We start from the raw sequence: 13,198 nt of genomic DNA, 5'->3' as shown, positions 1-13,198 counted from the left end.
CTTATTTCTTAATCCTAAAGGAAATAAAGTCTTAGAGAGTTTGCATGGTAGGTAGTCAGTGTAGAAATAGCATGAACATTTGATATTAATTATTACGTAGAATAATTATGTGTTATATGCTCTATTTTTATAGTTATTTACATTTGTGTTTGAAACCATTAAATATTTTTTCTGTTTTATGTCTTGACATATATTAACTATTCTGAATCTTATAATTCTCTACCACCATAGTGATAGAGTTCTCATCATCTTGAAAAAAAATTAATTTGGGGGTAAGATAAAGTATTATTTCTATATGTATTATTGTTTTTAAAAGAAATTTTTGAACCTATTTCACCTGAAACTATTTATAAAGTTTTTTGTCAGTTTCAAGATTTTCAGAGCTCTTAAGGTATACCAATGCAAAGTGTAATTTATATATTAACTGTTGTCTCTACTTTCATTCCATAATTTCACTTCTAGAGGTTAAATTTTTTTAAATAGTAGCATTTTACCTTTATAACCTTAAGACATTAAATCAAACCAGCCTGCACACAATTTTTCAATCTCTGACTTCTGGTTGTTCTTCTGAGTTCCAGCTTGCCAAGCCTGTTGTGAGACATCATGACAGCCCACTTTCTGAACATGTGATCCATGATGCTGCCTTTATTCATTCCAATAGCAGGTGAAAGTCATGACACCATTTTTCCTTTAATGGATAGAGTAATCAGACCAATTTTCTGACATGTGAAGTCCAAGTCAGCCTCACTTGATAAGCAAAAGTTGTTTCTCTGCTCATGTGAGAGATGAATAAATTGTAAGAGAATGTGGGTTGCAATTGCCTGAGGCAGAAATATGGTCTCAAGAGATTTCTTTTTAACTTCCCTGTTCAATATTTAGTGGCACTTTGGGAAGTCAAAGCCAGAAATCCAAGGAGCCAGTTGGCAAGGCAGAAAGCAATTTGGCCTTGAGATTTGACCCCTTTTGAGGATAGAATGAAATTAGTCTTTAATGTCCTTTACAAAATAGAAGTGTTATAGAATAATGAAAGGTATTATTAGTTGGGTCACATCAAATTTGGGGACTAAAAACGCCCCCTTTCCCTTGCATTCTGAGGGTAGTGCTGAGGGAACAAAAGAGAACTAACATAATCCTTTCATAAGTTTTTAAAGTAATTCCTGGAAAAAATTATAAATTTAGTTGCTTCTTATTATTTTTGATGATAAAGAAGAGACATAAAATGAATGGTAGACTCTCAAACAGCAGGTATATAGTATTTTTAAGATGAACTAAAATAAGTAAGTTACAAATAGTCTTACTTTGTAGTGTTATTTTGTTGTTGTTTGTTTGTTTTAATCAGAAATTTAATTTTTACAAGTACAGATGTAGAGACAGATTTTTGAGGAAAACTTCCATATGTGTGCCATTCCTTGTTAGATCACCAGTATCTAAAAAGAGGTTGGTACATAGGATATTCTTTTGAGTTAATGAATGAAACTTTTGCATGCATTTTGTCCAAATGTATTCTGATTATTAGATCTCTTTGACAGATCACCCTTCAGATTGATCCCTTACATTGCTTTAAAACAGAACCACAGAACACAAGAAAAAGAGATTGGGTAGCCTGAATTTCCATAGTATACCCTGCTACTGACCTCAAAATTACACCATTATTAATAATCTAATAAAAGATTTACTCCTTCTACCACATATGAGCTCATGTAGCCAAATTCATATAATTCTACTTATCATGAGATTTTCAGTTTATATAATACTTCCCCTGCTAAACTGAGTTTATGGGTATCTAGTTATAGCCCATATTGCCTTCCTGTACATATTCTTTTGATTATTATCTCTTAAACTGTCCTCTCTTAAATTGTTTTTGCCCCAGTGAGTACTGAAGCATCTTAGTGGAGCTGATTCACAAAATGTTCATTGCAGACAGAATATTTTGGATTTACATAACATCTTAAATATCCATATACTGTTGAAAAATGCAAAATTCAAAATATAGAAAAAAAGTTCATACTCCCTCAGGGGTTTCCTCATGGAAACCACTTAGTAGAAGTCAATTTTTCTATGCATTTGACACCTGTGCAGTTAACTGACCACTGAAGACTCTGATCCAACATCACTCCAGGAACAGAAATTGCCACAGTCCGGCTGCAGTAAAATAACCAGGGGTTGACGATCAACTTGTGTAGATTGATACAGCAGGAGTAGGAGCTGTTTATTGTAGGACAGGAGGGGTATATATATGCTGGGAGCCATCAGCCAAGTAGGTATGACAAATTCCTTGCCAGCTTACTCCCATGCTGTCTAGTGGAAGGACTTCTGAAAGGTGGCCTTGCTCAAGGACCAGGGCAGGATCCGTGTTTAGGGTGTTCCCCCTTTAGAATAGGGCGGTTTAGCATAATAGGAGATTAGGGTGTTCCCCCTTTAGAATAGGGCAGGTTAGCATAATAGGAGATTAGGGTGTTCCCCCTTTAGAATAGGGCATATCCTGCTGCTGAGTTCCTCTTGAGTGCTTAGGGTCAGACAGTATATTTTGGGAGACAGAAGCCCATGTGGTGTGGATTTGGGCAGAGAACGTGGATTCCCCCAGAGCGTGTTTGTAGACGGCCGGTGTGAGTTCGGGAATAAAGAATTGCGGTTTGAATCTACAAGCTGTGTGGAGACTCGTGATTTGTGCCCAGCCAGAGACTGCGGCATTTGGTGGCTCGTACGCGGAACGCCTGAAGCTTGGGGGTAAGTGAAATTGCTCGCCCCTGAGGGAAGGTGAGAGAATGGGTAACCATTTCAAAAAACAATGTGTTCTCCTTTTGATTTATTTTGTTTTTGTTTCAAGCTGCCTATCCCTAGAAATTTCTCAGGCAAACTGGAAAAAATGGTTGACTAAAGGTTTGAAGTTTGTCGGCCCTGAGGAAGAGAAAATTGATACAACGATTTTTTATTCCATTTTTGCTTCATTCAGTTTCGGTTTTGTTTTATGTTATCTTATTGGGTTGCGTTATCTTTATAGTAGATTAAAACAAACTGAAAAGATGTTAAGTAAATTGTTAGAGGTTCAGAACATGGAGAAAGACATTTTAGATCAAGCAAAAGAGAAGGTCTCTCGAGCTAGTCAGACAGAGGAAGAAAATTTAAAGGAAAAGGGGTTGTTAGGAAAAAGGCCACAACAGGAGGTTGTTACTAACTCCGTTTTATCACAAGAGGGTTTAATTCAACCAACAGCCCCACCAATAGAGATAGCTGAGTGGCCCTCAAACCCCATAGTTGATAAATGGAATCCTGAGACAGGACCTCAAAGATTAGCATGCCCTGTACTTGAACAGGTAGGAGGGCAGCGAATTCACCGTGCTTTAGATTTTAAAACAGTGAAGCAGTTAAAGGAGGCTGTAACAACCTATGGTCCCCAAGCTCCCTTCACGGTAAGCATGGTCGAGTCCATTACTAACTTGGACATGACGCCAGCAGATTGGGCTAGCATGTGTAAATCTGTGCTAAATGGAGGACAATATTTGTTATGGAAGGTTGCCAATGAGGAATTTTGTGCAGAGACAGCTAGGCGAAATGCAGCAGCCGGTTACCCTCAAAGAAATCTAGAAATGTTACTAGGAAAAGGACCTTATGAGGGTCAGCGGCAACAAATTGAATATGATCCTGCTATATATGCACAAATTGCTGCAGATGCAGTTAGGGCATGGAAGACTTTACAAGGACATGGAGATTTACAAGGTCAGCTATCTAAGGTAATACAGAGAGCTAATGAACTTTACGCTGACTTTGTAGATAGGCTAATTCAAACGGCTGCCAAAATTTGGGGGGATACGGAACAAGCAATGCCATTAATAAAACAACTGGCTTATGACCAAGCAAATCGTTGCTGCAGAGAGGTTATTAGACCATGGAGACATGAAGATTTAAACACATATATTAAATTATGTAGAGATATTAATGAACAAGGGCAAGTCTTGGCAGCTGCAGTACAACAGGCTTTAGATGCCAGGCCAAAAACATGCTATGATTGTGAACAAACAGGACATTTTAAAAGGAGTTGCCCCATAGGAGGAGGATTTAACAAAACTAGGTATCAAAGAAATAGAATACCAGGTATTTGCCCAAGATGCCGTAGAGGGAGACATTTGGCAAATGAATGCCGTTCTCAAACTACCATAGAGGGTACTCCCTTATCAAAAAATGGACAAGGACCAGGTATTTACCCACGATATCGTGGAGGAAGGCATCAGGCTCCATTGCCAAAAAACAGACAGCCGGGCCCAATGCTCTGGGGCCCACAACCACAAATATACGGGGCAATGGAGGAACCCAGCAACACCATCAAGGTAGTGCCCAGGACACATTGTCCATTAAATCCCTCATCAGACAAACCCGAGGGAGCGCAGGGTTGGAGATCTGCGCCTCTGCCAGAGCAGTACTAACTCCAGAGATGGGAGTTCAAATCATTCCCACAGGAATAAAAGGACCTCTTCCCCAAGGGACAGTAGGCTTATTATTGGGACGTAGTTCATCTACATTAAAAGGACTTATGATAAGTCCTGGGGTAATTGATCCCGATTATGTAGGTGAAATAAAAATTATAGCTAGTTCTCCAAGAGGTATATCAGTAATTTCACCTGGAGATAGAATAGCACAGTTGTTAATAATACCCAGCCTACATAATAAATTTCCTAGTCATAGTGTAAAAAGAGGTTCCAGGGGATTAGGCTCCACAGGTGTAGATTGGGCTATGTTGTCTTTAAATTTAGATACTCGCCCAATGTTAAAACTAAATATTCAAGGACACGACTTTAATGGGCTACTGGACACAGGTGCAGACCTTAGCATCATATCTAGTAAGGAATGGCCAAAACATTGGCCATTACAACAAGCCACTCAAACGCTTCGAGGCCTAGGAGTGGCTACTAATCCCCATAGAAGTGCAATGGTATTAGATTGGAAAGATCCTGAAGGTTGTGAGGGAACTATACAGCCCTATGTATTGGATCATCTTCCTATAAATTTATGGGGACGAGATGTCCTAGATCAATTAGGTTTGACGTTAACAAATAACATCAATCCTAATGCGCCCACTACTAGGGCTAGACAAGGTTTTAGGAAAGAAAAAAGATTAGGAAAACAAGGACAAGGTATAGCAGCACCAATTCAAATAGATCAAGGAACAGACAGACATGGGTTGGATTTTCAGAAAGGGCCACTGAGACAATAAAAATTACTTGGAAATCAGAAAGACCAGTGTGGGTTCCTCAGTGGCCCCTGACTAAAGAAAAGATACAAGGAGCCCATGATCTGGTCAAACAACAATTAGCGGAAGGACATATACAACCTTCCATATCTCCCCATAATACTCCCATTTTTGTCATTAAAAAGAAATCTGGTAAATGGAGATTATTGCAAGATTTAAGAGCCATTAATAATGAAATGGTTATTATGGGACCTGCTCAATCAGGGATTCCTCAATTGTCTGCTTTGCCAAAAACCTGGCATGTTTTAGCCATAGATATTAAAGATTGTTTTTTTTCAATTCCAATTCATCCCGAGGATAGTCCACGTTTTGCATTTACTATCCCTGCATTAAATCATGAAGGTCCTGATCAGAGATATGAATGGAAAGTACTCCCTCAAGGGATGGCTAACAGTCCAACTATGTGTCAAATATATGTTAATAAAGCAATCCAGCCACTTAGAAATCAAAATCCTGAACTACAAATATTTCACTATATGGATGATGTATTATTGGCACATAAAGATAAAAACATATTGCTGGAATGTTATGCCACACTTACAAACTTATTAAAAAATTATAATCTAGAGATAGCAATAGATAAAGTACAATTAAATTTTCCAATTAATTATTTAGGAGTTCTATTATCCTCAACCATGGTCCGTCCACCAAAAATTCAAATACGAGTAGATCAACTCAAGTCACTTAACGACTTTCAAAAGTTATTGGGAGACATAAATTGGATAAGGCCTTATCTAGGTGTACCAACAGGAGAGTTGGGACCTTTATTTGATATTCTAAAAGGTCCATCAGATCCAAATTCACCCCGAATGCTAACGCCTGAAGCAAGAAAGGCATTGAAAATTATTGAAACATATATGGAAAATATACATTTGGATAGAATTGATATAAGTTTGCCTTTATTATTTATTGTACTACCAACAAAAAATATTCCTACAGGAGTATTTTGGCAAGAAGGTCCATTATTATGGATACATTTATCTTATTCTCCTAACACTATTCTTACTAGGTATCCTGAGGCTGTAGGACAATTAATACTCAAAGGAATAAAAGCAGCGAAGGGAGTGTTTGGAATTTCTCCCAATAAAATTATTACTCCATATACTATGGATCAAATTGATGAGTTAGCTAATGAGTTAAATACTTGGGCAATAATCATGTGTAAATCTAATGTTTCATTTGATAATCACTTACCATCTAATCCTTTGTTGTCTTTTTGGTCTAAGCATCCTGTAGGTTTTCCAAAAATGACAAGAAAAACCCCTATCATGAATGCTCCAAATATATTCACTGATGGGTCAAATAATGGTACAGCAGCAGTAGTCACCCCTGATAAAACTTTTACATTTTTAGTACCCAAACAATCAGCTCAAAAGGTAGAGCTTAATGCAGTTTTACAAGCCTTTTTAATGTTTAAAGATTCTGTATTTAATTTATTTTCTGATAGTCAGTATGTAGTTAATGCTATAGTATCTCTTGAAGATGCTGGTAGGATTTCCCCTTCTTCTACTGTTTTCTCTTTGTTTTCCACTATACAAAGTCTAATCTGGGACAGAAAAGATCCATTCTTTATAGGACATATTAGAGCACATACAGGATTGCCTGGAGCCCTTAGTTTGGGCAATTATTTAGCAGATAAAACTACACATGACATACATATTTTCTCTACACTAGAAGAAGATACGAATTTTCATAAAAAATTCCATGTTAATGCTAATACTTTACAAAAGCATTTTAAAATAACTAAGGAACAAGCCAGACATATAATAAAACAATGTCAAAATTGTGTGACCTTTTTACCACAAGTTAATCTTGGAGTCAATCCTAGAGGACTGATACCTAACCATATTTGGCAGATGGACGTCACACACTTGCCAGAATTTGGAAAATTAAAATATTTACATGTTACAGTTGATACTTCTTCCGGATTTTTGATGGGCTCCCTTCATGCTGGAGAAAAAACTAAAGATGTTATAGCTCATTGCTTACAAAATTTTGCCACTGTGGGCGTTCCTAAACAGTTAAAAACCGATAACGGTCCTGGCTATACCTCTACCTCTTTTAAACAATTTTGCTCATCATTTGGTATTACTCATATAACAGGAATTCCATACAATCCACAGGGACAAGGCATAGTTGAAAGAGCTCATCAAACTATTAAAATGTACTTATTAAAGCAAAAAGACGGAATTGGAAAGGGGTATATATCCCCCAAAGATAAACTTAAAATAACCCTTTTTACTCTAAACTTTTTAAATTTGGATTCATCAGGACTTAGTGCTGTGGAAAGGCATATGTATCCAAAAAATGTGCATAAGCCTAAAGTTCTTTGGAAAGATATTCTAACAGGACAATGAAAGGTCCAGACCCAGTGATTGTCTGGAGTCGGGGCTCTGTTTGCGTGTTTCCACAGGGAGAACAGCAGCCGATTTGGATTCCAGAAAGACTAACCAAAACGATTTCTACAGATCGAAAAGAAGATGATTTGACTCAAATCCATAACAGCTGATATCCAGAACTCCAGCTTGGCCATTCTTACATCTGCGACTGTGATTAACCAGGATGCTTTTTTCAATATCTATTTTATTATTGCATTTTTCCACATCATAAGGTTCTATTTTTATTTTTTGAGCTCATACAAACCTAGGTTAATGTTTTTCTGATCAGTTTTATTTTTTGACTGTGGAGTTTTTAAACATTGCAATGGAGATTTCACCTAGGTAAAGCTACAAGGCCTTTATTATTATCTTATGTGTTGTACGTTTGTTTGCACATTTGTGTTTTGTGTTATATGTCTGTGTGTGCGTATGTCCATATTTCATATATGAGGAGCGCTCATGAGAAAATGGATCCGAATTATTTTTTTTATTATTCACGTGATTTAAATGGCTTAATTTAAATTAGGTAAACAGCTGTTAAGGATTGTTTTTAAAGGTGGTTAATAGATCTGCTTGTTTACTAATTTAAATCAGGTAAACAGCTGTTAAGGATTGTTTTTTAAGTAGGTTAACAGATGTGTTTGTTTACTTTCACCTTTCCTTTTCATTATATTTAATAATTCTTTTCAGGATAATGTCTTTTTAGCATCATTGCCAGAATTCCTATCTTCATCCCAATGAATATAACTCAACAAGTATGCTCAATCAAGGAGTCAACTTACTTTGGGAGGCAACGGACTTTGGGAGGAGACGGACAGATTGATAGATTCCTCCACTTTGAACTGCTTACAGAACTTGCCTAGACTATGTAACTACGTTTAGTGCAGCAAATTGTGGTAATGCTGGCATATATTTGCTGATGGTGTCACCAGTGATGCAATTTTTATTTCCTTGCCAGCGCACTACATGTTAATTGTGATAATGCTGGCATATCTTTGCTGAAGGTGTCACCAATGATGCAATTTTTTCCAAAGGAACTGTCAATTGGCTTGGTGTCGTGGCATTTCTGTATCCTCCTCCCTTCTGCTAGTGATGGTCTAAATTTGGGGGCCAATGGCTATATGCTGGACCGGTAGTCAGTGACGGGTATGATCCAATTGCAGTGGTATCAACCTAAGACAGGAGGCTGACGCCTAAAGGTCAGTTGCCTAAAGGTCAGTTTTCCGATGACGGGTAAGAACCATATGTTGAATTGGACAACCTACCAGGCACGGTCCTTAAGCCACATTAACCTCACTCCCCCACTGGCACCAAGGCCAAATTTGGGGGCCAACAGAGGTGAGGCAAAGAACCTCACCCCCCACTGGTGCATAGACCTATCCACAAGTATGGCTGTATGCTGGACCAGTAGTCAGTGACGGGTATGATCCAGTTGCAGTGGTATCAACCTAAGACAGGAGGCTGACGCCTAAAGGTCAGTTTTCCAATGACGGGTAAGAGCCATATGTTGAACTGGACAACCTACCAGGCACGGTCCTTAAGCCACATTACTTGTTGTTTAATTAATCAGAAGGGGGGAGATGCTGGGAGCCATCAGCCAAGTAGGTATGACAAATTCCTTGCCAGCTTACTCCCATGCTGTCTAGTGGAAGGACTTCTGAAAGGTGACCTTGCTCAAGGACCAGGGCAGGATCCGTGTTTAGGGTGTTCCCCCTTTAGAATAGGGCGGTTTAGCATAATAGGAGATTAGGGTGTTCCCCCTTTAGAATAGGGCGTATCCTGCTGCTGAGTTCCTCTTGAGTGCTTAGGGTCAGACAGTATATTTTGGGAGACAGAAGCCCATGTGGTGTGGATTTGGGCAGAGAATGTGGATTCCCCCAGAGCGTGTTTGTAGACGGCCGGTGTGAGTTCGGGAATAAAGAATTGCTGTTTGAATCTACAAGCTGTGTGGAGACTCGTGATTTGTGCCCAGCCAGAGACTGTGGCATATATACATTCCACACAGCTTATCTTAATTAACATAAACTAGATACAGCAGTCAACCAATAAGGAATCTCCACACTTAATGGCTCGCTGGTGTTACTTCACAAACCACTCTCTCTACAAAATGCCAGGCGCCATCTTGACTTGTTTACAGACTCTAACAAGAAATGCAGCATCCAGATGTTCTCTTGTTTCTTTCACCCATGGACACCAGTCATGATCTTTATTACCAAATCACTAATCTTGTTTACTTACTGTATTAGTTTCCTAAGATTGCTGTAATAAGTCACCACAAACCTGGTGGCTTAAAACAAGTGACACTTATTCTCTCACAATTATTGAGATAATAATTCATCATTTCAACAGAGACACTCTTCTTCTTAAGGTACTAGGAGGGAATCCTTTCTTGCCTCTTATGGCTTCTTGTGGCTCCAAACATTCCTTGGCGTGTGGCTGCATCTCTCTAGTCTTTGTCTCAATCTTCATTTGATCTTCTCTTTGTGTTGGATTTAGAAATCACTTCAATCCAGGATGATCTCATCTCAAAACCCTTAACTTAATTATATTTGCAAAGATACCTCTTCTTTGTTAAATTGGATTAACATGTTCAGGGGATACATATATCTATTTGGAGGCCAAAAGTCAACTCACTACATATTTGATATACAGATGGGACAAACAGTCAAGATCCCTACTGACCCTTCCTCTAGAGCAACTCTGTCTCCCAAATTCTTCTCACCTTATCAAAACCTCTCTGTTCTTCCCTTATAACATCCCTTGTAGAAAAGTCTCAGTGGAGCATTAAGTTTGATTAAATTTGGAGTTCAAATGATAAGCAATTGAAAATCAGACCCTTTGAGCTATAGAGATCTTGAGCCTCATAAAATCAATTTGCTTAGCTCCCCAGTCTTGAGAGGAGGGCAGTGAAGTTTTAAATCAGTCTATGGCTGAATAACTTTTCTCACATAACTAAAAAGTGAAAATTAGCTAAATCTGATGCTATTTAACACAAATATATTTTGTAAACATTGGACAATGATAAATTGCTAAAAGTGCAGATGAAAACTAAGGATAAACTCCCTTTATTTAAGTAAAGGGTTTTATTTAACAATGCAAATCAGAATGTACAAATTAATGAGAAAACAACTAGATAGAAATAATTCAAATGTTGGCATCAACTGAATGTGACAGATGATTATTTTCTAAAACTAAATCACTACTGGTTAGACTCGTGGGAATACTAATTATTGAATGTAGTTCATTAAGGGTATAAGCCCCTTGGTGCTGTGTTTTGCCATGGTCCAACTATTTCCTCTATGCAAATAATTATTTAACCTTTTACTTATTTGGGGCATAATGGGCATTTGGTCTTCTCTCTATGCAAACTCTATTTGTTACTCCTTATTAGAACAATTAAAGGGGACAGTTGAGTTCTAATATATTGAAAATCAAACATAATGACAGGTCAGAAAGATGTACAGGTAATGAGCTCAAGTAATTAACAAAATCTCTTTAAGATTGTACAGTTTTCAGCTACAAGTTTGGTGTGGAGTCTGTGTATGCTGCTTCATTTTGATAGAAAAGAGTTTGCTGGAGTATGGATATTTAGCTCATACTTGGGGTTCTAGTGAGTTTCTTTTTGTATTTAAAAAGTTTTGTTTTTATCTAAGGATTATGTACTGAAATGATTTTTCACTCTGGCTGAATTTCAAGCAAACCAGGTACTCTGTGTTGCTTATTGGAGTGAGAAAACTGGCATCCATGAATTCATATTGCTCAATTTTTTCAACTAACTCTAAAATTGAGCCTGAGAAGGAAAATGAACATTTGTTACAACTTTCAACATTTCCTTTTAGATTGGAGATGGCCTAATGTTAACACACTTATCTCAAGTGCATCATTATTATTCAAACATTACAGACATTGTTCTATATGGAAATAAATACAACAGCAGAATTTACCTTTCTGTTTAGTTTCACATACAGAAGGTATGCAGGAATATTGTGATTGCACAAGTATCTTGACTGTCATGTGTCACAGTGTTATGAACTGAATCATGTCCTCCCAAAATATATATGTTAAAGCATTTACCCACCCCCAATGTACTTGGAGACAGGATTTTCATAGAGATAATTAGAAATAAATGAAGTCATAAAAGTAGAGTTTTAATTAGGTAGAACTGGTGTCTTTCTAAGAAGAGGAAGATATTCCAGAGATGACAATGTGAGCAAACACAAGAGAAAGGCTACAAGAGAGCAGATTGAGAAAGCCACCATTTAGGAGGCAGAGACAGCCCTCAGCAGAAACCAAATTTGCTAGGACCTTGATCATGTGCAAGCCTCTAACACCATAAGAACATAAATGTCTACTGTGTGAGCCACCCAGTGTGTTGTTTTAGTTTTGTCAGCCCAAAGCTGACTAATATGCATAACAAAGTTTGATTGGTTAGTGTTATCCCAGATAATTACCTCACTCTACACTGAACTGTCTAGCTTTAGTTATAACTACACTACCAATGTCTGGTGGAAATTATTTCATCTGTGACTTTGCTGAGACATGGTGAAACATTCTACTGAGTGCTGGAAATGATTTTGAGTTGAATCCAGTCCATAAAGGACAAAGCTGGCATAAAAAAACCTCCCCTCATCATTGGGTCCTCATTAGTCTTCTTCCTGAAAGCTGAAGTAGGTAAACCAGGACTGAGTATTAAATCAGGGTGGAATAAACTGCTCTCGTCCTTAGAGTTTATCTTTCTTACCAATGCTTGAAATATTTTCTCTCAGAAGTCAATGGAAATTTGTACTCCTGGTTTCCTGACCAATTAGAACATTTTATTTTTCCATCATCTTGACATATTCTGCCATGGAACAAAGGTAGAAATAAAAAAGCAATTTACTATTTCTGTAAACAGTGAGGCATAATTCTAGTGTATCTAGAAAATTACTATAAGACATTTTTCACATTAGAAATGATGGGCACACTGTTCATTCCTTATGTCTCTGAAATGAGTTTTTTAAAATGTGCCAGAATGGCTTTAATTTATTATAAAGGACCAAAGAAACTATTCGGGAAATCCATGAATCACTGAAAATTCAAATCAGTTAACCATCAGGTGAGTCTCTTCTTTTTATTCAGCTTAGTTAGCACTTCTATTTTTTACTTTGAATTAACAAAGCGCTTATCGGCCTTATTAATTAACCCTTGTAATGTGCCCATGAAGTGGATGGATGGCAAGCATTAGTGAGACATACATTAGTGTAGTCCTTTGAGGGATGCCATCAATGAAGCACACAGGTTAAATGATTGCTACACATTTGCCCATCAAGCCTGAAGGTAAAAAAAAAAAAGGCTCAGTCTCAATTTCCTATGTTCTAAACCTTGGCAACAGCAAGGGTAAAACTAAAGATAAGATCATCCACAAGGATCTAATGTGTATTCCCCTTTAAAAATAAAAGCTCCCAAATGCATTTTCTTAGGGTACAGAGAATCCATCCATTGAGCAAGTATATTAGATATATATTTCTTTGTCACTTCCCATTTAAGATGGGATCATCTTAAATGGCTATGACATAAATTGTTGTGGAAAAGATCG

Source organism: Callospermophilus lateralis, unplaced genomic scaffold, assembly GCF_048772815.1.
Source record: "Callospermophilus lateralis isolate mCalLat2 unplaced genomic scaffold, mCalLat2.hap1 Scaffold_66, whole genome shotgun sequence".
Lineage (NCBI taxonomy): Eukaryota > Metazoa > Chordata > Mammalia > Rodentia > Sciuridae > Callospermophilus > Callospermophilus lateralis.
The sequence above is the reverse complement of the archived record's forward strand: the minus strand, read 5'-3'. Positions refer to the sequence as shown.